This window comes from Strigops habroptila, chromosome 4, assembly GCF_004027225.2.
Source record: "Strigops habroptila isolate Jane chromosome 4, bStrHab1.2.pri, whole genome shotgun sequence".
Taxonomy (NCBI): domain Eukaryota; kingdom Metazoa; phylum Chordata; class Aves; order Psittaciformes; family Psittacidae; genus Strigops; species Strigops habroptila.
Window position 1 is genome coordinate 43,556,363 of NC_046358.1, and position 23,235 is coordinate 43,579,597.

Genomic DNA, 23,235 nt, shown 5'->3' on the forward strand with positions numbered 1-23,235 from the left:
TTTTGTCTGTTCTAAAATACTGCCTCAGCTGAGGGACATAAATTATGCCAACTTGTTCCTTAAAACAGAAGCCTTATTTCTTCTTGTTAATTTGGTCAGGCAAATATTGGCTCCATCAGTCCAAAAGCAACCTTTGACCATTTTTTGGTTCAGCTGATTTGGGTTGAGCAGCATTAGGGAGGTTTATATGTCCTTGCTTATTATATGTGGCCAGCACAGTAATATACAGAGTTATCTTCTGCCTTCATAAATTGGAATTAGTTAGTGACAAGATTGGAAAATTATCATTTCACCTAACTATATATATGTATATATGAAGTTGACCTGTTGAAGACATGAAAACTCTATTTCAGTAACTTTTTCTTTATGTGAACCCCTTCACCCAAACGGCTTTGTAATTTACTCCTATTAGAGATTGCTTTGCTCCTATTATAATAATAGTAATAATAATTTTTTTTTTCTACTTTACTAGAAAATTCTACTGGACAGTATGGAAGGAGCTCAGTTTTTACCCTAAGCTTATGCAGAAAAATGGAACTGGATCATATTATACATAAGCAAAAGTAAACCATTAGATGTCTGGAAAGGGACTTTTTTCTAAATTGAACAGACTGCATTGCAGTTGAATGTGTGATAAGGTTTGCCATTACCTTGAATTTACATAAGATAGTTTTCAGTGTTGAAATGAGGGTTTAAAAGCAGCAGATGGACTTAGTTTGGTCGGTACTCTGTGTTTCTTTGCTTTGTGTACTTAAAAATAATATAATGCCAAAAGCCAATTCTAATCAGTGTCAATGTGTTTATTTCTCAGTTATGTAGACCAGTGTGCTATTCATCTCTGAAGATCTGATTGAAAGTGATTTCTGATTTTTACCTGATGGAAAGGCAGAAGTACATAACTTACTTGCTTTCAGACTACAGCTTTCAGATCAATTGTTGCTTTCCATGTTTTGCTTTGTTTCTTGCTTTCAAATACAAAAATTACATCTTTTGAAATTACTATAAAAAAGGAATCAAAATGTATATTAAAAATTATATCATAGTTGATCTTGCAATAAAATTTTATAATTTAAAATGTAGTCAGTTTGCATTGATAGACATCTATCTAAAAATTTCATTGTTGTCTGGAATAAGATTGGTCATGTTCAGTCAATCAACTTTAAGTTATCATACCTGAACCTCAAAGTTCACCTCCAATACTGATGTGCTATCCAGATTCTCTCAAAGTGTTGCACAAGTTAAGTATAACATGCATACATGTTGGTACTGTGTGGAAAAAGATAAGTAGTACTGACTTCTATGTCAAATGATACTTTTTTTGACATACATGGAAATAGATGACTCTGCAATTAATACAGAAAAATATTGACCTATGGAAATAGATCATAACCATAAGAGTCACAGCAGAAAAGCCTGCAAAATTCCTGTGTTCAGCAAAGAGCTTGTGCAAGTGTATCTCAATAAATTCTCTACTTGAGAAAGCAGTTTTTATTAAGCTTATGTGGAGTCTTCTGAAATGAACTGTATATGTGTGTTCATGTGCACATATTTGTGTGTGTTAGGTTTTTGTACGAGTTTTGGCATATTGCATGTGGCAGGCTGCTGAAACATGAATAAAGACAGTAGGAAAGAAGCAATGCACATCCTTCTCCTAATCAAGGGAAGGGATTGCTGCAGACTTCCCTTGTGCCAAATCTCAAGGTTCACACAGAAGCTCCCAAGATCATTTCTCAGCCCCTGGATTTTCATGTTGAATTATCTGTCTTGTTTGCTAAATGAACCTACTTCTTATTTTATTTAAACCACATGAGGTACATGTATTTGACTTCCTAGAAGGGAATGCAGTATTTAGTAATTTCAGTATACACAGCTGTGAAAAGGTGAAGCATATTTTGTGAGCATAATTTGGGGATAATTTTAAATGGCATACCTTTTTCTCCAACTCCTTTCCACAGCCTGAAGCTGGAAACATAAAGTGCAGATCATATGCTCTTTACAATTTACTCCTGAGATACACTGACCACAAAAGTCAGTAAACATTCATCATGAGCTTTAGGCTACTTTCCTTGGATTTGGCCTCAGGCTAAGCTGAGGGCTCAAAACATTTCATGAGGGGGTTACAGTTTTAAGAAAAATAAATATATTGCTAGTACAGCATGGTTACTCTGCTTGGCCTCATGCTGGGAAAATTCCTTCTCCCAACAAACACACAGAATTTTATGTTATCTGTCTGTCATGTTATAACAGATACTGTGGTTGTAAATCACCAATATGCTAATCAACATAGCTGTTGTGACCTACTTACCACATATTTCTGCCAGAGCTTCCCATAACATGTCACATTGAATCCACTCTGAGAAGTATAAACCAGATCCACTTCTACCCATTTAGCACAGAGATTCTGGCGAAGGAAAAGAAAAAAAAAAAAGAGTACAGCAAAGCAAAAAGCTAGGTCAAGTTCTCTTGTTAATCCTGGGCTTCTGTGACATAAAGCCGTGTTTGCCATCTTGTACTGCCATAAGCAATGACATGATTTCTCATGAAAAGGGCTACACATACAGAAGAGAAAGCCCCCATCCAATACTCTTTCCTGTACCACAGAGAAAACTTGAAAGATTCCCTACTGAATGGTTGTTTGTCTCAGTGCGGTTACTGATCTCTTTAAGCTAAACAATATATGCTTACAATAAAAGGATTGTTGTTTCAAAAATTGATTGCATTTTTAACCTTCCGTCTTCCTTGCAATTTGTATTTAGTATTCAACCCTGTCTGAGGAAGGTCTTTCCACCTGAATGAAACAAAAATACATCAGAAGGAATGATATGAAAATATATCCTTTATACTTTTCTAGAGATTTAATAATGTGTCCAGAAGGTATTTTAATTGTTCGGGGGTGAGTTTAGGTTTGCTTTTTTATTTTTAAGTCTAATTTTGTATCATTAATACAGGAAAATAAAATGTCATGGAATTTATTTATCAAGATTCTTCTTACTGTTAATATTCAGTTTAGACAGTAACATCACTACAGTGACCTTACAGCATGAGGGAAAGGAGCTAAAATAGATTATAACACCAAGTGCTACATGAGGTCATCTAACTGATGTTACTGGGGACCCTCACATTGTACTGTTTTTGAATTACTGTCTAGGATACTACAGATGTCGAGGACAGAATAATATTATCCTAGATTAAATAAAATGCAAGAACTTGAAAGTTTCTACCTGCAGTGAAGATTTCCTAGCAGAGTTTTATGGGAAATACCTTTAAACCTGCTGCCTTAGCCTAGAGAGCTACAACCTCGCTTCCTGAGTTCTCTGAGAGTTTCCATTGCACACATATATAAGAAGAGCAGATTAGAATGTACTTAGCCAAAATTTTATAGAATTGGAAATGCTGTTATTGGGTGAAGATTGCAAGAGTACCTGAAAATATTAATTACAGTAACAGCTGAAATTCACTGTCCCTTGAAAAAGATGCGCAGTTCCTCTCCAAGTAATTTCTTATTCTGGCCTTGATAGAAACCCTCAGTGCTGAGGGGTTAAATACTATTCTCCACTGCAGATATCTGACTTGCAGTGAAAGAAAGAGAGATTCGCTTAGGCAGCCAAAAGCAGAACTTGTCTCCCTGTCTCAAATTGAGTGCTTTAAACTACATTGCAATAATCACAGATGCTCTGCTCTTGGCAGAATGAGAAAAGCTTGATACGGATTCACAAAATAGCTCCATTAGGTAAAGATGCCATCAGTCTTTATTACCACTATTATCTTAAAGCAAATTTTACCTAACACAATCTGGAATTAAACTTATAAAAAGTCTGAGGAGGAAGCTATGAATTAATGCAAAAAGACTAAGTACTGAGGTCCAGTGAGCTTAATCCTAATCAACACCAAAGCAACAAATAGGAGTCAAAGACGTAGAGCACCAAAGTAATTTGTTCCTGTGTTGACTAGAGTATCAAAAATAAGGGTTTATCATGTCAGCATCTGCTAGTAAGTTTAAATGCCTGTATGCATAGTTTATAGTTGACATTTGTTCAAAGTAACTTTTTATAAGGAACAGTTGAATACTTTGATTTTGTCCTCCTAATTCCATTTAATCTCACAGGTTATATGTCCAATTTCTTCATACTTTTTTGTCTTCTTTATAAAGACAAAACTGTATGGGGTTTTTTGCGGTTTTTTTTTTTTTTTTTCCAAAAAATTCTACCTAATTTTACAGAAAGACCAATTCTTTTACTCCAATGGTCATTATCATAAGATAAATTCCCATATGGCCTAACGTAATTTTCTTGGATTCTCTGAAAGCTTCTATAATGGTAGGATGATCTAAAGAAGCATGCTGAGATATTTTAAATTCTGTTTTCTCCTTATAGCCCAAATGATGTACCAACATGTTGGAAGCATTAGTCCTCTGTCATAGGAAACTTTCACAAAGAGGAAGAAATATAGTTTGAGCTGAACATATAAGAATACCTTCCACTGTTCTACATCAGCTACTGTTTCCACTCTGGCTGTGTGCTAACCAAGTCACAACTTGGTTTTACCACTGTATTTCCACTCATGAAAAATAAGGTGGAGCAAATTTTAAAGTGGTGGTATTAGCAGGTGAACTTCTATAAGTGTAAATGGTGCAAAGTGATTTACGCTAGGAAAGCATTGAAGGACCCAAGGAACAGGTTACAGTACTTGCTTTACAGAGTCCAGTAGCTGACTGAAAATTTCTTGACCTAAAGAAAAAGCCTTCAGATGAATTCAAATAGGCGGGCAGTGAAGAACATACCTGTGGGATCTATCACACACTCTATATTTTGAGCACTGTACAATTACTGCACCTAGTCATACCAAAGTTCATACACAGGGTTCTTGAGTCTGCGTATGTGATAGAGTACCATTACTTTCAGGGGAAAGATATCAGGGGATACCATAACTACCAGGGGAAAGCTCTAACGCTATCTAGATTGCTCAGAGTCTTACTAGAGTTAACATGCAAAATAATGCCTCTGAGCCTGAGGACATGATTTTACACATTCCTAGTGTGTTACCAAAGTCCATTACTAAGAATGCACTCTGGCAATCTTCCTTTGAGGATGAACAAATATTACAGGGAACATGCTACATGCCAGACAAACAGCCTTAGCTTCAAGTCCTGCCAGATGAATATGTTGCCTTTTATGGATTTGAAATGCATTTTAAATCCACAGCAGCATATTGCAATAGAATCATGATGGTCCTATGATCCTATTAACAAAGCCAAAAAGACCTTGGGAAGAAGGTCCTACTTTTATTTATTTATTTTTAGCACTTCCTTCTACATGCTGTCCTAGCTCACTTCTTAGGGTGAAGTTCATTTGTTTCTCCTGATTGAAAATGAACGTGGGAGTCTCTATTAATGAAAGATAAATTTTTTCAGAAGGTTGATACAAGTCTGGGAAGCTAGCAAGAAACACAGTTTTAATGCAGCATGGCAATATTAGCCAGATGGCCACAACAAGGAAACTGGATCTGTGTCTGGATGTCAAGAATAGCTGTATTTAGACCCAGAGCTCTTACAAAGAAAGGGTGCACCTCCGTTCAAAGACGGTTCCAATCTACATGAAGACTTTGTTCACAAGTGATTTTGGCTTGAGCTCAGCCCCACGCATATATTTAACACACCAGTGAGTCACAATAGGACTTCTTAAATCACAGCACCAAAATCCTCATCATTTTCTACTGACAAACCACCCAACTACCACAAAATGACTGTTTCTATTGAGGGCTAGCATGCTAAGTATTTAACTGCAGTAGTTATTTAACCACTTTTTTGTTAGTACATTCCTCCATTCAACCACTTTCACTCTCTCTGGGTTAAATTCTGCACTTCTTAATTAAGAAAAAACTTTTATTAACACCAATATTTTTTTTGTGGGCAGATACTACACATTCTATCACATATTCTATTTGTGTAAGGAATGGTGATAGCTGTCTTCTGCCTTTCATTCGCTTTAATTGCAAGACATTTCTGAAACCCTCTCTTCAGGTTGGTACTACCTTAATCTTGGATATATTTCATAGAATCATAGAATCAACTACCTTGGAAAAGACCTTTAAGATCATCAAGTCCAACCTTTACCCCAGGACTGCCAAGACCACCACTAAACCATATCACCGAGGGCCTCATCTACATAGTTTTTGAACACTTCCAGGGTTGGTGATTCCACTTCCCTGGACAGCCTGTTCCAATGCCTGATCACTCTCTCGGTGAGGAAATTTTTCCTAATATCCAATCTAAACCTTCCCTGGCGCAGTTTGAGGCTGTTACTTCTTGTCCTATTGCTTGTTACTTGGGAGAAGGGACCGACCCCCACCTCACTACAACCTCCTTTCAGGTAGCTGTAGAGAACAATAAGGTCCCGCCTGAGCCTTCTCTTCTCCAGACTAAACAACCCCTGTTCCCTCAGATAGCAGTCTTTTCCTATCATTTGACTGCAAACAACTCCTTTTTCATGGAATATCAACATCACAGACTACATTATTTTGTCCTTGAATTACATTACTGACATGTATGTGAAACAAATCAAAATTTGTGAAACTACTGATTAAGTAATAGCTGCGCGGAAATGGTGGTGTTATCAGGTGCAGTGAATATAGTAGTAGGAAATGTGATTCAGAATAATTTGAAATGCCTTTCAGAAGCTGTAGATAGTTTGCAGCTTTTATTACAAGAGAAAACTTGAGAAACAAGTTTTGTGGCGACACGGCACCCCAGAGAGAATTGAGTCAGACAATGGGACTCATTTCCGGAACAACCTCATAGACACTTGGGCCAAAGAGCATGGCATTGAGTGGGTATATCACATCCCCTACCATGCACCAGCCTCTGGGAAAATCGAACGGTACAATGGGCGGTTAAAAACTACACTGAGAGCAATGGGTGTTGGGACTTTCAAACACTGGGATACACATTTACCAAAAGCCACCTGGTTGGTCAACACTAGGGGATCTGCCAACAGGGCTGGCCCAGCCCAATCAGAACTTTTATGTACTGTAGAGGGGGATAAAGTTCCTGTGGTGCACATAAAGAATTTGTTGGGGAAGACAGTCTGGGTTATTCCTGCTTCAGGTAAAGGCAAACCCACTTGTGGGGTTGCTTTTGCTCAGGGACCTGGGTATACTTGGTGGGTAATGCGGGAAGATGGAGAAGTCTGATGTGTACCTCAAGGGGATTTAATTTTGGGGGAAAACAGCCAATGAACTCAATTGTACGCTGTTGCCTGCTCTATAACACTTTTATAGTCCACCAGCTAGATATCTTCAGGTCGCCAGCAACTGACCCTGACTTCCCTCCAATCATCACCTCAACAAAGAATGAATTTTGAGGAAACCACATGAGCTCAGCAGTGACCAGACGAGTTTGGCGGTGTCATCAGCAGGCAACAACCCAACACTACACACCATCCTTCCTGCCCTGAAAGACTATTACAAGAGATGGACCCTGACATCATGGACTGGATGAATTCAGCAATTTTATAGGGATTGGTGCATGGACCAGGGAATGATATCTTTCTCTGTGTGTGTGGGTCTGGGTGTATATATATGTGTATATATGGGACAGGGGCGATGGTGTGTTGAGAGATGTGGGATCTGAGCATGACGTGAATGGTATGGAATAAGGGGTGGATACTGTCCTGGGTTCAGCTATAGCAGTCATTTTTCTCCTTCTTAGTAGCTGGTGCAGTGCTGTGTTTTTTAACTTTCAGCCTGGGTACAACGCTGATAACACTGATGTTTTTAGTTGTTGCTAAGTAATGTTTACTCCGACCAAGGACTTTCTCAGTCTCATGCTTTGCCAGGGAGCAGGGGAAGCCGGGAGGAAGCAGAGACAGGACACCTGACCCAAACTAGCCAAAGGGGTATTCCATACCATGGCACGTCATGCCCAGTATATAAACCAGGGGGAGTTACCTGGAAGGCCCAGATCACTGCTTGGGTCGGGCTGGGTATTGGTCGGCGGGTGGTGAGCAATTGTATCCTCTCCCCTTGTTATTTCTCTTATCATTATCATCATTGGTGGTAGCAGTAGTGGTTTTGTATTATACCTTAGTTACTGGACTGCTCTTATCTCAACCTGTGGGAGTTACATTCTTCCGATTCTACTCCCCATCCCTCCGGAGGGGGGGGGAGGAAAAAGGGGGGGAAGTGAGTGAGTGGCTGCGTGGTTCCGAGTTACTGGCTGGGCTCAAACCACGACAGTTCTTTGTGGCGCCCAACATGGGGCCTAAGATCTTGCAGGGGCCACACCATTGCGCATGGAAGTCCACCACAACGGGTTTGGGGTTGTTTATTACATCAGAACCATCATATATATATATAAAAAACAGGTTTATATATACATACATGTTTATGATATGCTTATTGTGGAAAACAAAACTTTATTTACTATGAGAAGTTTCACCCTGTTCCAGTCAACCTGTTTGTTGCTGAAAGTGTATATTTTTCATAAATGAAATGGTTAGGTTGAAATCTACTTTGGGGCTGGATAGTTCACTGGTTTCTTTTAAGTTCTCATCAACCATCTGTAACCAGAATAAAGCACACTTACTGCAGTGACTAAACAGTATCGAATTTCACTGTGCCACTGCACAGAATTATAATACATTCAAGGCGGCACCTCAGCAAATCTCTGAGATCCTGTTACAATACTTTGCTGTAATTAGATAAACTTGTGAATAAGAAAAACATTACTAAATTTATATTATCAGGGAACATTTATTTTATTTATGTTCCTTGAAATTCAGCAGAAGACATTTAGTTTATATACCATATTAGTCATTACCAATGTGTTTGGTGGGGTTTTTTTCCCCAAACTTGTCTTCATACAGCCTTTGCTGAAGTAGTTAAAATGAAGCTGGGAGAAGGTAAAAGGGTAACTGTCACTGTATTTTTCCCATGATCACATCCACTTCTGTCAAAATGTACTCCTTGCCACTATTTCAGGCTTGGTACTAGGCTAGGTGGACCATTGAGCTGATGTAGTACATTATATACTTTGCTTTCATTTAGCCATGCAAAAACCCTCAGAGATACTTCCTAACTCTCTAATGCTATGCATCTCTATAGTCTTGTGGAAGGCTGGGAGACTTTCCCTAGGATAAAGGAGCTGTGCTACTAACTCAATTTGTGGAGCAATTTGACCAGAGCTTCTATATAATTTGGTCCTGATACACACTATCATCAATAATTATAGATTTATTTTTCTTTTCAAGGCAAGTTTCTAGACATGGAAAATTACTAAAACCAAACTGAATGAATGCACATTAAATCCTCAGATACCACACATGAGATGCCTAAAGTTGCTTCCTGACCAACAATATAAGAGAGAGAGCAACAGGAACTAAGCTAAATAAATGCTCTACCTGAAAGTGGATTCTGCAGTTAAAAGGACAGTAACTAAGTAATTAATATTGTAGGGTACTACTTCAAAAGTACTGGATAGGTATTCTTGGTTAGCAGTAAAAAAATAAGAAATTAGAGATGAGACACATGCAGAAGTTCGTGGTCAATTTGAGTACAACACTATGTTAAAGGGTAAAATTAACTTTTGAGTGATCACGCTACAGCGTAATGCATTATAATGAAACTAAAGCAAAGCAACAGATGTTTGTGATGAAAAAGACTAAGGAACATTAAAACACCATGAAGTTCATCTAAAGGATTTTAGGAAGACTTTAAAATATGTTTTCTTGTATCAGCAAATAAACACTCCTCATCTTTGGTACCATCAGTCTTTTCTGTTTGTTTCATAGCAGTATCGACCATTTTCAACTTCAATAGTGAATCTTTGTTGTACAAATTCTTACAGATAACTGTTTATTCAGATGTATTTATTACTTTGTGAAATTCCTTTTACAAGTTTCTTATTTCAAAAGATTATCAGAGGTAGCTCTATCCAAACTGAAATGCTGCTCATATGGGGTGTGTGCAGATGATTGCCTAAGTCACGCGATATTCTTTATACTCCTGAACAGGTGATTCCCTAATTACCAATCAAAATCATACTTCTGTATTTAGAAATTGCTTTTTGTAGACAGGAATGTTTAAAGTTGTGCTTTTCATTAGACTTCCTGCAATTTGTATTTGTCAGTTGAATACTGCGGGAGAAACAAAACAAAAATGGAAATCAGCTTGACCAAAGCTGATTTATTTCTAATTTCAGTATTTGTGGAAGAGCTTTTTCCCATCTCTGGTAGTTATGTTATAAATAATATGGCTTTTGTTTTGTAACACTCCAGGGAATATGTCAGACTTTGAGCTACACATCATAAGCATGTTCTTTTTTTTTTTTGGTTTTGTAATTGAGACCAGCTTTAAATGAAAAGAAATTTCAAGAAAACTGATCAGAAAAATAGATTTAAAGATGACCTTTTTAATCATTTACCAATAAAATCCAGAATAAGAAGAAATAACATAATTTTCTGCTTTAATTTGTTATAATCTAGATATGCATTTTTATAAAGCTTATCTAGCAGGAAGGTTTTGCAGCTTCCCATTTTGGAAGGGAAAGAACTTGCAGGAGAAAATGCAGAGGCTAAATTATAAAATTGCTCTTATCATCACAAACATCTGCTAGAGAAAAAAAGAGACGCATATAACATTTTCAAAAAAAGCATCAAAGCAATACAGTTTCTCTGCATTGTGAAATGCCTTGCGGAGGCATAGTGGCATAGATAGGCATAATATGGAAAACAAAATTATGAATATTATCAATCCTCTTAATTGACATTTTAAGATGATGACTGATTGGGGTCAGGAAATATTTCCCTCTCTTCGCTTTACAGAGATTTCAGAATTTATTCAAAGTTATTTGAGTTATCTTGAATCCTTGAACATTTAAGTTAATGCTAAACTTAACAAGTTGAAGCAACTTTTTTCTCATGGAACAATAAATATGAAGATTTTAATTATTATTTACTACACACATTTTTATTTTGTATTATTATGTAATACATAGTAAAATAACAATACACAATATTATTAATATTTCAAAAAGTATTATTTCAACCCATAGAAAAGAAACAGAAAATTAAAGTGGAAATAATGCCTAAATATCAGAGCCTCAAAGAGAATGTAGTAATACTTTAGTAGTTTCAGACGAAACTAGCTTCATTCACCAAACTTTATGTGACTTTCATAGCTCCACCAATTTACAGACTGCTTACATTTTTCTACTTAAAGCTGAGTTCTTACTTACTACACTTGAAATAGAGAATTGGTGATGTAGCTGGTTTTTTCCATCTCCGGGTACTGTGATACTAACCATATGTCCACTCTTCTGTAGTTAAAGGCAGACCTTCAACTGATGACAAAATGAAAAATGCAAGTGAAACATGATATAATTCACAGATGAAAGAGATGCTGTTGATATTTTGATTATTGTGATACAGTATCAGTTATATACTGGTAAATTTCAATATTCTATGTATTTTATTTTTTTTTTTAACCAGCACACATTTTGCATATATAAAGCATGGGAATACCCATGCACTGAATTTGGACATGGATCATTTCAAACTGTTGGCTAGTAAATGTGTTTTGAGAACAGAAATTCTTTGTGGTGAAGCCTGCAGTTTTCCAAATGGAGCTAGCTACTCATGCAGCATTAAGTTGTAAATCTATGTCTTTACACTGACGATCTATGTTCCTGTAGACAAATTAATGGCTTTTTCACCATTTAAAATATTCTACAAAGACACAGCCCTAAAACAGGCTGCTAACTAAAAAAAAAAAAAACAAAAAACCCAAAAACCAAAAAGGATTAAAGTTGTTTTTTATAATGCCTTTCAAATGCATCATGAAAGACCAGTGTGCTAATGGTTTGGATCTATTCTACAGAATATACTGTTTTTCTAGTCATAAATCAGTGATACAATTAGCAGCAGTTTTTACAAAAATCAGTAGCTGCAGACATAATTTTTACTTATTCTGATGTAATTATGGATTAAAAAAATTATTCATTATTCATTTTCATGCACCAACTCTTTAAATAAACAAATTTCATTAAGCATAAAAATCTTCCTGAAGTTCTGAAGGAGATCTTGAGTCTTAGGAAGGATGTTGGACACACTATAGTTCTGTGGCACCTGTCAGTCAAAGAGCCAACACATCTATTTTAGACACCCTTTAACTTTTTCACTGTCCAATTATAACAAGGAACCAGAGCTGTCATTGTCTGTGAAGTGATTTCTGACAAATAACTGAAGTACTGCTGTGTTCTTCCATTGTGACAATAGTTATTTTTAGGAGTAAGGGAAGGAAGAGAAGGTGTTGCAGTTATTTTACTTGGATACAAGACAGGTTCAGTTTAAACAGTGAAGCAGCAGTTGTATATGGATAATCCATTATGAAGGTCTAAAAATAATAAGCTCACATTAACCAGACAGTTTTAATTAATGTACTTGGGTACTAAGAGCAGAAACCTATGTACAATTACATTCTTTGTAGAATGAAGTGGTCGTTCAAAGTACGTGTGCATACATGTGCACATAAATGAAGCAAACTGCTTTCCTTCTTTTTAAGTTCTTTCCAGACTGGCCCAGATTTAAGCAATTTGAAAAATGTGTGTTTTGTTAGGCAAGATGAATAGATAGATTGTTTAGAGATATTTACACCACAGTACTGTGACACCTGATGTTGAATTTCTCTCCTTAGGGATGGTATGAAACAGGACAAAGAACAGAGAGATTTTTTTTTTTAAGGAACTTTTTCTGCACTTACTGACATAATCTTCTGTACTTCAGGGGAGAACATTTATTTCCACATATCAGCCCAGCTGCAGAAATTCCTTGACTATGAACTGAAGCCTGCTGTACTTCCATCTTTCAAGAAAGAAGTTTTTGCAGGAAGATGCAACAGGTTTTCTAAGGATATTTTTTTCACTCCTTATTCAGACAAATAAATTAAAACTGTTATCAGCTTTTGAAGTAAATGAAGAAGGGAAATCCAAGTCTTCCTGAAAGCAAATAATAACTATTTTTCCTCACCGTATATCATCTGCTCACCTTCAAAAGCAAATCATCCATTAGGAACATTATCCAGCTTAATGAAAAAAAGAAATTGGAGGAGTGGGTGAAGAAACTCCTCTGGAATTTCAACACCCCTGACTAGATATGAAGGTGTATTACGTGCATGCATTTGTAGTTTAAGGGGGAAAAAAATCAGTTACTTCTAGGAGGAGCTGAATTTAATAAGAATTCCTATTTTGCTTTGGGATAAAATCTTCCATTGATTTAATCCCTTCCTGTACTTACTTGCATCATATGAGGTAGTTGTGGTTTTCATTTTACATTCAAGTCTACAGCATGATGAATAGCTATTGTCAGCTTTACCTCACCCTGACCAGTGGCTGCAGCAGTGGGGGTAGGCTAGGGTCAAGGAGGTGGCCTGAAATAATCTTCTACAATTTTCCTACCTCAATCCCCCCCTTTCCTTAAGCCTTCCTTTCTTTCTCTTTTTTAATTCTTTCTCTTTTAGTGCCCCATCCAGCTTGTTGCTTTCTGAGGCTGGAAGAATTCTGACTAGAAATGACAGATCACTTGATATGTCATACCTTATCATTCATTGCTCTTTCCAGCATCTTTCAAAATCACCCTACTCAGAAGTATATGTTTCTAATTTGTATTACGGAAAAATCCTGCTTATTCTATTCATTCAGGTATTTCCTTTTGGTTCAATGGATTATTCACAGCATATTGGAATTCAGCACTTCAAACATCCACTCTATATGATTTACTACACAGTGTTATTACTATATCAAAATACTTGTAAAACCTGGCCTATTGATAGTATTTGATTGAAGCTGATTTTGACCAAAAGATTTTGACCAGGAAAGTTACAGCTCTTCCCAGAATAAAAGTAGGTATGAATTTACCGCATAGAGCTATAGGCAGTTTTCAATGAGAAACCAGGAACAAAAAGCAGGACTCGTAAATAAGAAAAGGCATCAGAATGGTACAACATCAAAATCAGAACTTCTGGCTGTGGGAGAGATTTTTGTAATTTGTATAATTGATAGAATCACAGAATGGTTTGGGTTGGAAGGGAGTTTTAAAGATCACCTAGTCCCAACCCCCTGCCATAGGCAGAGACATCTTCCACTAGACCACGTTGCTCAAAGCCCCATCCAGCCTGGCCTTGAACACTTCCAGGGACAAGGCATCCACAGCTTCTCTGGGAAACCTGTTCCAGTGTCTTATCAGTGTCTTGGCATGGTGAAGAATTTCTTCCCTGTATCTAATCTTAGTCTTTCCTCTTTCAGTTTAAAACTGTTGCCCCTTGTCCTATCACTACATATCCTTGTAAAATGTCCCTCTCCAGCTTTCTTCTGGGCCCCCTTTAGGTACTGGAAGGCTGCAATAAGGTCTCCTCAGAGCCTTCTCTTCTCCAGGCTGAACAATCCCAACTCTCTCAGCATTTCCTCATGGGAGAGGTGTTCCATCCCTCTGACCATTTCTGTGGGCCTCCTTTGGACCCGCCTCAGTGGATCCAATTGTACTGGGGACTCCAGATCTGAATGCAGTACTGCAGGTGGGGTCTCACAAGAGTGGATTAGGAGGGGAGAATCACCTCTGGTCACGCTCCTTTTGATGCTGCCCAGGATATGGTTGGCTTTCTGGGCTCCAAGCACACGCTGCCGGCTCAGATCTAATTTTTCATCCATCAGTATCCCCAGGTTCTCCTTTGCAGGGCTGCTCTCAACCCATTCAGCCTCTACTCATAACTGGTTACTGCCCCAAACCATGTTCAGGAACTTGCACTTGACCTTGTTGAACTTGAGATTCACACTGGCCCACCACCTCTCAAGCCTGTCAAGGTCCCTTTATAGGGCATCCTTTCCCTCTAGCATAGCAGTTAGATGAGCAGTGTTGCCTTGTGGCATAAAAAAGGAGTTCTTCAAGATACAGACCCACAGAACTTGTTAGAGACAGACCTAAAGGAGATCTAGTTTAAAGAGCATGTTAGGCATTGTCAGGACCAGGATTTAAGGATGTATATAAATAAGCATATTAAACAATAACTTGCATATATAATACACTGAAAAAAATATGTGGTTTTATACACATATGTAGCTGTACCTATGTACTAACGAGTAAGTATCCCTATCAGGCTCAAACAGCCTATGTAAAAATGCTGATACTTGGAACAGAAGTAAAAGAATTACTGGGGAGTAAAAGAAAGATAATTGGCTAAACATATCCCTGAGGCCTGCACAATAAACACTACTATTCTATTGGATAAGTAAAATACCAGACCTTGCTTATTTGAGCTACCTGATGAACTAGCTGCAGTTCTAGCTAGTTTAGGGAGATAATAGGGAGCTGATAATCACTGCCTATAAAACTAATGGTCTTGATGCAGATTCTCTCCTGCAGCCAATTGCTACAGAGAGGGAAACTGTTGAGCAGCTATCACACTTTCTGATTCTGAGGAACTGATTTGTTGCAGCTTTGGCCAGGCAAAAGCAAAAACAGGCAAGGAGCTGCTTTAATTTATGCCACTGTCAGAGTCTCTCACGGTCTCTCTACCCCTGGAGTTCCTCTGCCACAACCTTTCATGGTCTGACTAGGGATTTCCCATGCAAAAATATATATACGTGCAATGCACAGATGGTTTGCATATGTGCAGTAGGCTTAACATATCTGATTTACTGTGTATGCGCAGACCATCTGTGCAGCACATGTGCAGCAGGTCTGATGTGTACTGGACACATTGGACTTACTGTGCATGTGCTACACAGTTAATCTGCACACACACAGTAGCCACAGCTCTGACTGAGTTGCCAGACATCCAGATGGCCAGAGTCCTTAAATCCCTTCCAGAGAAAAACTGAAGATGGAATGAGGACATTTGGTTGTTTTTTGTTTTGGTTTGGTTTGGGTTTGGTTTTTTTTCTGGTGTATATCATAGCTTATCCTTTATTCTCAAATGTAGGAGCATATAAAAGTAGATACACCACCTCATCAGGTTTTAGCCTAACAAAGAAATTCCCATACACAAAAAGCAATTCCCTTCTGGTCATGTACGTCCAAAAACTGGCTACAGAAAACAAAATAGAGCTGTGATAAAGATTCTTCTCTGTAAACTTTTACAGAACAAGCAAATACATAACAAGCAAACTACACAGGCTTCTCTTAGCGAGGATTGGCAGCCTCTTCAAATTTTCTGACTATAAACAGCCCTTCAATCTGGAAATTTTTAAATTATTCAGGCTAATGCTCAGACAACTCAGCAACCCAGATCGAGCGCATGTCACAATCTCAGGAGGAGAGTTAGTCATCTCAGGCTAATCCTTGCCATTTGGCTAACTGAGACTCGATGTCTTACAGCACACGTGCTGCTTTGTTTCCCATCATTCAGACTGTGAGCTAAAACACTGTCCTTAATGTTTTTGGTAAATTTCCCTCCCATAACTCTTCTGTAAAACTAAGATGCAAATTTAGACATGAACATAGCTTATCAGACTCACCAGCATTTTCAAAAAAGGGGAATGTAAACTGCAGGCACACCATCAGCAGCAATGTGTGGAGAATTTATCTAAGCACTACTTAAATGATATTTTTGCACTGGTACAGGGATATATGGGAAGGCAGGAGGAAAAATGGGTGAAGATTCAGGTGAATGCTGGCAAGAATACAAAAAGTGGTTAAGCCTCATCAACTAATGTTGGGATTTTTAATGTCATCCAACAAAAGCCAAGATTTTCCAGCTGCATTGTTGATGTGTTAACTCTTGCCAGCCTCCTCAGAAGCTGTCTGCCTTACCCACTAGAGGAGAGCAAGCTAACACACTAACACAATTTTTATCATTATATACAATTTTACAAGCATACTGAAGATTGCAAGTGCTACGAAAACTGCTGCTTATATTGCATTTGAGTACTTGACCAGTGGGAGAAAATGTTATCTATGTATGCCTTTGAAGTTGAAGTACCCTTCACTATATAAAACAGCATGTCTTAAAAGGCTCTTGTCTCTTCTAAACTAGTTTGCTACTCCATTTTTTACCTCACCCACGCAATGTCTATTCGAATCACAATTTATGTATTTCAGAATATATTTCCTAATTAGCACTATATCAAAGCAACTTCTTGTAATAAACAAGCTCTGTTAATAAGAAAAATCTATACTGTAGCTAGAAGCTGAAATGTCAGACTCATTTTATCCTACAGTAAAGAAAAAAAAATCTGTAGGTGGAAAAAAAAAATGCTAAACTTTTTTAGTTGCTTTCATTACTGTGTTTAATCACTTACAAACACTTAAAATATAGATTCCTTCAAATTCTCAGTCAAAAATAGAAGGTAATGAATGAAATCTGGAAGTTTATTCACATAATCTGTGAACAGCAACAGGCAATGACTTGCAACACAGGATAATTTACTAGTACTGAAACTGGCAGTGGGCGTAACATACTTGGCACATTTTTAATATCCTTAGCATATTTTATTTCAAACTTGTTAAAAGGATATGCTGTAATTGATCTGCTTTTAGTGACAGTATTGAAGAATATTGCCAGAAGTTGTAGCATGTATCAACACAAAGGGACGGCAGAATTAAAAGATGCCTATTAAAATTGATTAAACCCTTCAGCAGTAATTACTATATACGATATATTATTCCCAAATAACTTCATCCCTATACATTTTCACTTCATGCTATAACATATTTGTATACTGCATCTTAGTAAACAACACTGTTGGCTAAATTAAAACAAAAATTAATGCAATAGATTGTACATATATTTTCCAGAGATAATTTAGGTGATGTGGAGGATCCCTACTGTACCCGGAGCTCCTACCAGAATACTCACTGATTCAGTCAAATCTCAAACTGTATGGCACACTAAATACTTTTTTGATAAGTAAAAGGAAAAAAAAAAAAAAGGTTTAAAATGTCAGCAGTAAGTTTGATCTAGTTTCAGCTTTTGGATTTAAAAGAGATGAAGGCTTAAATACCTAAATATTTGAAGGCTTTCATATTTGTGCATTCATAGAAGTTATTAAAAATCAAAAGTCAACTCCCTTCTCTTGAACTGCTCTCCTAGGCATACCACAATGAATGGAATAGCATAGGTCTTAAAGCGACACTCTCTTTTTTCCATACTTTATGTATAATAGTGAATATTCACCAGTGCAAAGAACTCAGGAAGATTGGAACTCAGACGACCAACATAACCACCTGGCAATATAATAATCCAGTTACTTGCTCACAGTCTTCAAACTTGTTTAAATATTTTATAGATTCCCAGTGACAGAACAGTCATCTCAAAATACTGGCTAGCTCACATGTATAAAAGATGACATTCAGTTCCCATTCTCAATCAGTTAAGAAAGGAATTTGAGCCTGAATGTCTCATCTCTAAGGTCACCTTAAAAATTAATGAAAGTGCTTAGATAGATAAATTTGCCTCACTTTTTCTTTTTTCATGTACCCCACTTTGCACCTTTAGCAGTAGTGGTCTGATGCCCAGGAATAATATTCAAAAGTTTAATTACATGGAAGTGACAAGGAGAAGTAAACAACATGAATCTGTTCTTTTGCTGAAGCCTTTTTTTCTGAAACATCATGGTCAGGTTTTAATTCAACTATAAGGTGTGCCCAGGTGTGTGAGTGGATGAGTTAGGCTGTAACCTCACCTCTTCCTTTCTGTTGCAGCCAGCCAGTCAGATTCCAGTCATCTGCCTTTGTGAGCCAGTATCTCCATCTCAATCCCCAAAAACCTCTGTGAGAGACCAGATTCTAGGTGCAAAAAAACTCTAGTTAGATCATGCTGGTCTCAACTGAATCAAACCCAACAGATCCGCACAGTGAAAAGTCTTTCTTTTAAAGTTTTCCATATTTATGTGCTCATGGATCATCATGAGCATGACACAGAAATGAACATGCCTGCATAAAAAAAAGTGGAGAGTGGGAACTGGTTTTAAGGAACATCATCACAGTTATGTTTTATTTCAGTAACAGAAATCACACAATCATTCATTTGAAAACACTTGATATGTAGCTGAACAAATGTTTGTTAACAGCTTTGTTGAGAAAAAAAAGCTTTCATATGAGGCAGGTAGGTCACCTCAGGAATATGTTTCTCTTCTGACAAGCTGTTGAGATTACTCACAATTTTTCCCTGTCTTCCCCCCCCCCCCCAACAGAAGCAAATTTAAACAGGAAATCAAATGATGACATCTATTTATCAAAAGAAAATTATTTTTTTGGGGGGAGGTTTGGATTGTTTTGGGGTTTGGTTTTTGGGGTTTTGGGGTTGTTTTTTTTTTTCACAAAAATCTGTGCTGCCAGTGGTCCCTAACAGCCCATAGAATTTCACTGTCTAGGAGAGGCATCTTCTGTTCTATTGAAGCAGAAATCACTGTGCCAAATATTTCCTTCATCATATACAGTAATCTTCTTAGCAGAAGCAATACCATTTTGCATGAGTAAGAGGAAATGTCTTTATCTAGTTTCATTGACACTCAGCTTCCAGCATGGGTGATGGGCAGAACGTGCATTTGTAATTTGGGTAATAGTTTCATTTGGTTGTTTACTTGGTATTAATGAACTTCCAGTGCCTATTTGATTCCTGTAAACTGGCAGTGTATCAGACAAATGAACAAGCAAAAGCAAAATTTTAATGAAAAGTCAATTTACGGTAGCACCTCAATTGCTGACAGATTCAATCTTTTATATGCTATTGCAAACTATAGTGCTCCTTTCACTGCTCATCCACTGCGTAAGCACTCAAGGGAGAGTATAAGAACTAACATAGAACAGAGTAATAGATTTGGTATTCAAGGCTTTGAAAAATTATTCCTGTTTGGCAGTCGGCAAAGAAGAGAGATAATGGGAAAATGAGAGGGAGGCTAACAGATTTCAAGATTCTGTTTTGAAGAGGAATGTTAAGCATTTTCACTGACATTGATCCAACTAATGTATGTGGTTTCAAATGTGTAAATGCACTTAGAGATTCTGAGGCTGTCTCTATAAGCCCTTCAAAATTAAAGAACTGCTGCTGAAGTCTGGGGATTTGTACATAGAAAGCTTGCAGGACCAAACACTATGACAGATGCATTTTGACATTGGAATTAAAAATAAAACAGAGACATAAAACCCAAATCACTAATTACAATTTTTTCCTAGACCATGTAATGATAACTCTATGTTCATAGGGGAAATTGGTTTTATTTACAGCTCTAGTGATTCAATAAATCCTTTGCAATAATTAAATCCAAAATAAACTTTAAAAACAAAAAAATGAACCTGAGATCCCATAAACATCAAAATCTATGAAATTACATCAGTTGTGGTTTATATCAGGAATTGTTTTGTATGGACCTGATCCGTCAAGGGAGATCATGGGGTATGCAGAATAGCTATGAAAACCAGTATAGGATGGAGAATGGTTTTTATCAGTGCTTTGTTTCTCTCTGTACAGGTCTGTAGCCTAGAGAAAGGAATAATTTTGGCCCCTTGCTCTCCTCCTTCAATGGGCCGAATGCAGTTGCACAGTAGGGAAAGTAATGCATGCCAAGTGTAGCTTGGCTCCAGTTTCCCCCAGAGCAAGGGGATAATCCAAGGACAGATCAGGAGTCTCGCTGTGCAGCATCTTCCTCAGGGCTTCTAGCAAAGCCAGTTGATACCAAAGCAACCATTACAGTAATTTTACATCAGTTAATATTTTAACGTAAATTCTTCAGCTACCTTAGTGGAAAAAGATTTTTTTTATTATCATATAAGATGGCCCAGGATCAGGTGTTTGATAGGTAATTTATTTTTTTTTATAATCACAAATTTATTGATGAACATTTCAAATCCAATATCTAAAGTAGAAAAATAATAACACCTTATAAAGTAAAGAATATTACCTAAATAAGAAATACGTTTGCAAGAAAAGTATTATCTCCCAATTTTTTGAATTTCTATACGATTCCTGCCTTGGCTGAATTTCAGGAAACTGTCTATACATTGCATTCCTGAGCCTATATCAGCCTTACAAATCAGAGTTAATAAAAGTCAATCAGTGATTGTTTAACTTGCCTGCTACTGCCTGAAGCAGAATTACAAAAGCTGAATGTGTGTTCAAAACTCCACCAGGAGTTTCTGTCATCTAAGAACTCTAAGTGTATGACCTCATGGAAGATCTAAGAAATAAATATCCCACAACAGCTTGAAGAAACTTGCAGTTACTATGCGTTCATGTCAACAAAATAAGCAATCACACATGAGGAATAGCAATGTTTTTACTTTCTGCCCTTAGAATGATTCAGTTAGAAATGAGAACTAATTTGCCAAAAGACCACAACTATGAAGCAATTGACAAGGAGAAAATAACAAATGCAATTAATTAGAAAACAGTAGGTTGATTGCCAAGTGAGAAGGTTTATAGGAAACATAGGGTTAAATTGTCATGTGCATTAATCAGGTTTACTGCACTTGCAATTAACTGTTCAATACTAAGCTTCCTCACATCTTCTGAACATCCTGGCTGATTTACAATGAATTGCTACATAGTTTTGACTTTGAACTTTCATTAGTGTTCATTCTCCTACATACTCAGCTGTGGAATATTTTGTTTCATGAAGATGACTTCCAAATGTGTTAAAGTAATTTGTTAATGCAAATTGGTTTTCTTTCATGAAATCACATCCAAGTTTTGCAGGGAGTGGAGAGAGCATTTTAAAATGTTAAATGTGAGGAGAAACACTGTAAGTAATTGCTATAGATGCCAATCTGCAATCAACTTTAATTTTGAAGTGAATTTGTATCTTCATAATCTGTTGCTATAATCCATAACTTTGACCTAAGAATTAGAGAAAGTGTTTTACTCATACAATGGGAATTGGAGTTAGGAAAGATACTGATTTATTTTTAGTTCAGCCAGAAATTTTAACTATTTTAGCAATAGTATTTTAATATACATTTTCTTTCAAAAATACTAGCCCTTCTACTCATGAATCTATGTTCTAGAATGTTAAAGCCACAGAAATTTGGAAGAAGTTCTGTATCTTCATTCCACAATCAGAAACTTACTACATATAGTTTAACTCAAAGTCAAACAAAACTACATGCTTATCATTCACAGCAACCTTAGCAGCACAAGTGTGTGAGATCAGGCAAGAATACAACCATTCTCCCTAATTTTTTTACTGTCCGCCTTCAAATATCAAGCAGCTTTTGCAAAATGAGGGAATTCTGTGCCCAACACTGGATGTGTGGCACCATTGCAATATAGTGTGGGAAACACGGTAGTGGACTTGGCCAACCAGGTATAGCCTTGGCCAGGCCAGCCTGGTGATGCTATCTGTAGGGGAATAATTAGGCACATTTTACAACAAAACTTGAATTCAAATTCTTAAACTACATCACATGATGCTTCTGTTTTTCAAAGCTCATGATGTATCATGAACTTGAGTGTAAAGAATGTAGACATGAGAAGAGTTCAAGTTTGAGAAGAGGCATGGATTCATAGGAATCATAGGTTGGAAGCAACCATCTGCCCCAAACTTTCTAGGCAAAGCATGACCTAGACTAGATGTAACAGCATGCAGTCCAGCCAAATCTTAATAGAGTCTAGTGGCATGGATCTGATCTTATATTACAGTAGAGAAATACTGAGAAAGTCTGTGTTGATTTTAATTAGCGCAGATTATGCCATTTAATCTTGAAAAAAAAAAAAAAAGACAGTTTAATCTTTACAAAATGATACTTAAATACTCACGCTGCTGTGAAATTCCAAAAACCCAAGAACCTAATTTGGGTTCAAGTTTCTTATAATCAGTTTCTCATTGACAGGCATAGCGAGTTCCATATTTGATGTGGACTTGTTTGTTCATATATATATTTTAATTTCAGAATGCATAGTTCAATGCAAAAGTAGATTAGAATATGAACCAACATCAATGCACTGTATTATTCAGATTTATTTGGTTTAGAACACTTAGCTTGTTGTGAGAGTAGGATTTTTCTAAAAACTTCCTTACAGTAAGCATCTCAGTAAGTAAAGCTCATAAGGCTATCAATAAATTGTCATACACCTAGATGAAAACATTTTCATTAGATCTGGCACAAACCTAACTCCTCTGAAGGCTTCAGAGTCAATTGTGCTAGCTATTCTCTTTCCCTTGGTAATTCCTCTGGAATTTTGACAGTGGATCACCCAAATAGGTGCTGATGGTTCATTTTCCCCTGAAGCTTTCAAAGGAAACTGTTGAAATGA

The 23,235-nt window shown here is 37.0% G+C and overlaps 1 long non-coding RNA gene across 3 annotated transcripts in view; it reads right to left on the minus strand.

Moving 5' to 3' along the window:
• The window catches only part of LOC115606261, a 150,079-nt gene that overhangs the window by 21,204 nt on the left and 105,640 nt on the right, over positions 1-23,235 (minus strand). For all 3 annotated transcript variants that reach the window (XR_003990867.1, XR_003990869.1, XR_003990868.1), the window contains exons 3-4: positions 18,668-18,770; positions 2,306-2,401 (exon numbers count right to left, since the gene is read on the minus strand). This is a non-coding gene — a long non-coding RNA (uncharacterized LOC115606261). The remainder of the gene's footprint in view (positions 1-2,305; positions 2,402-18,667; positions 18,771-23,235) is intronic.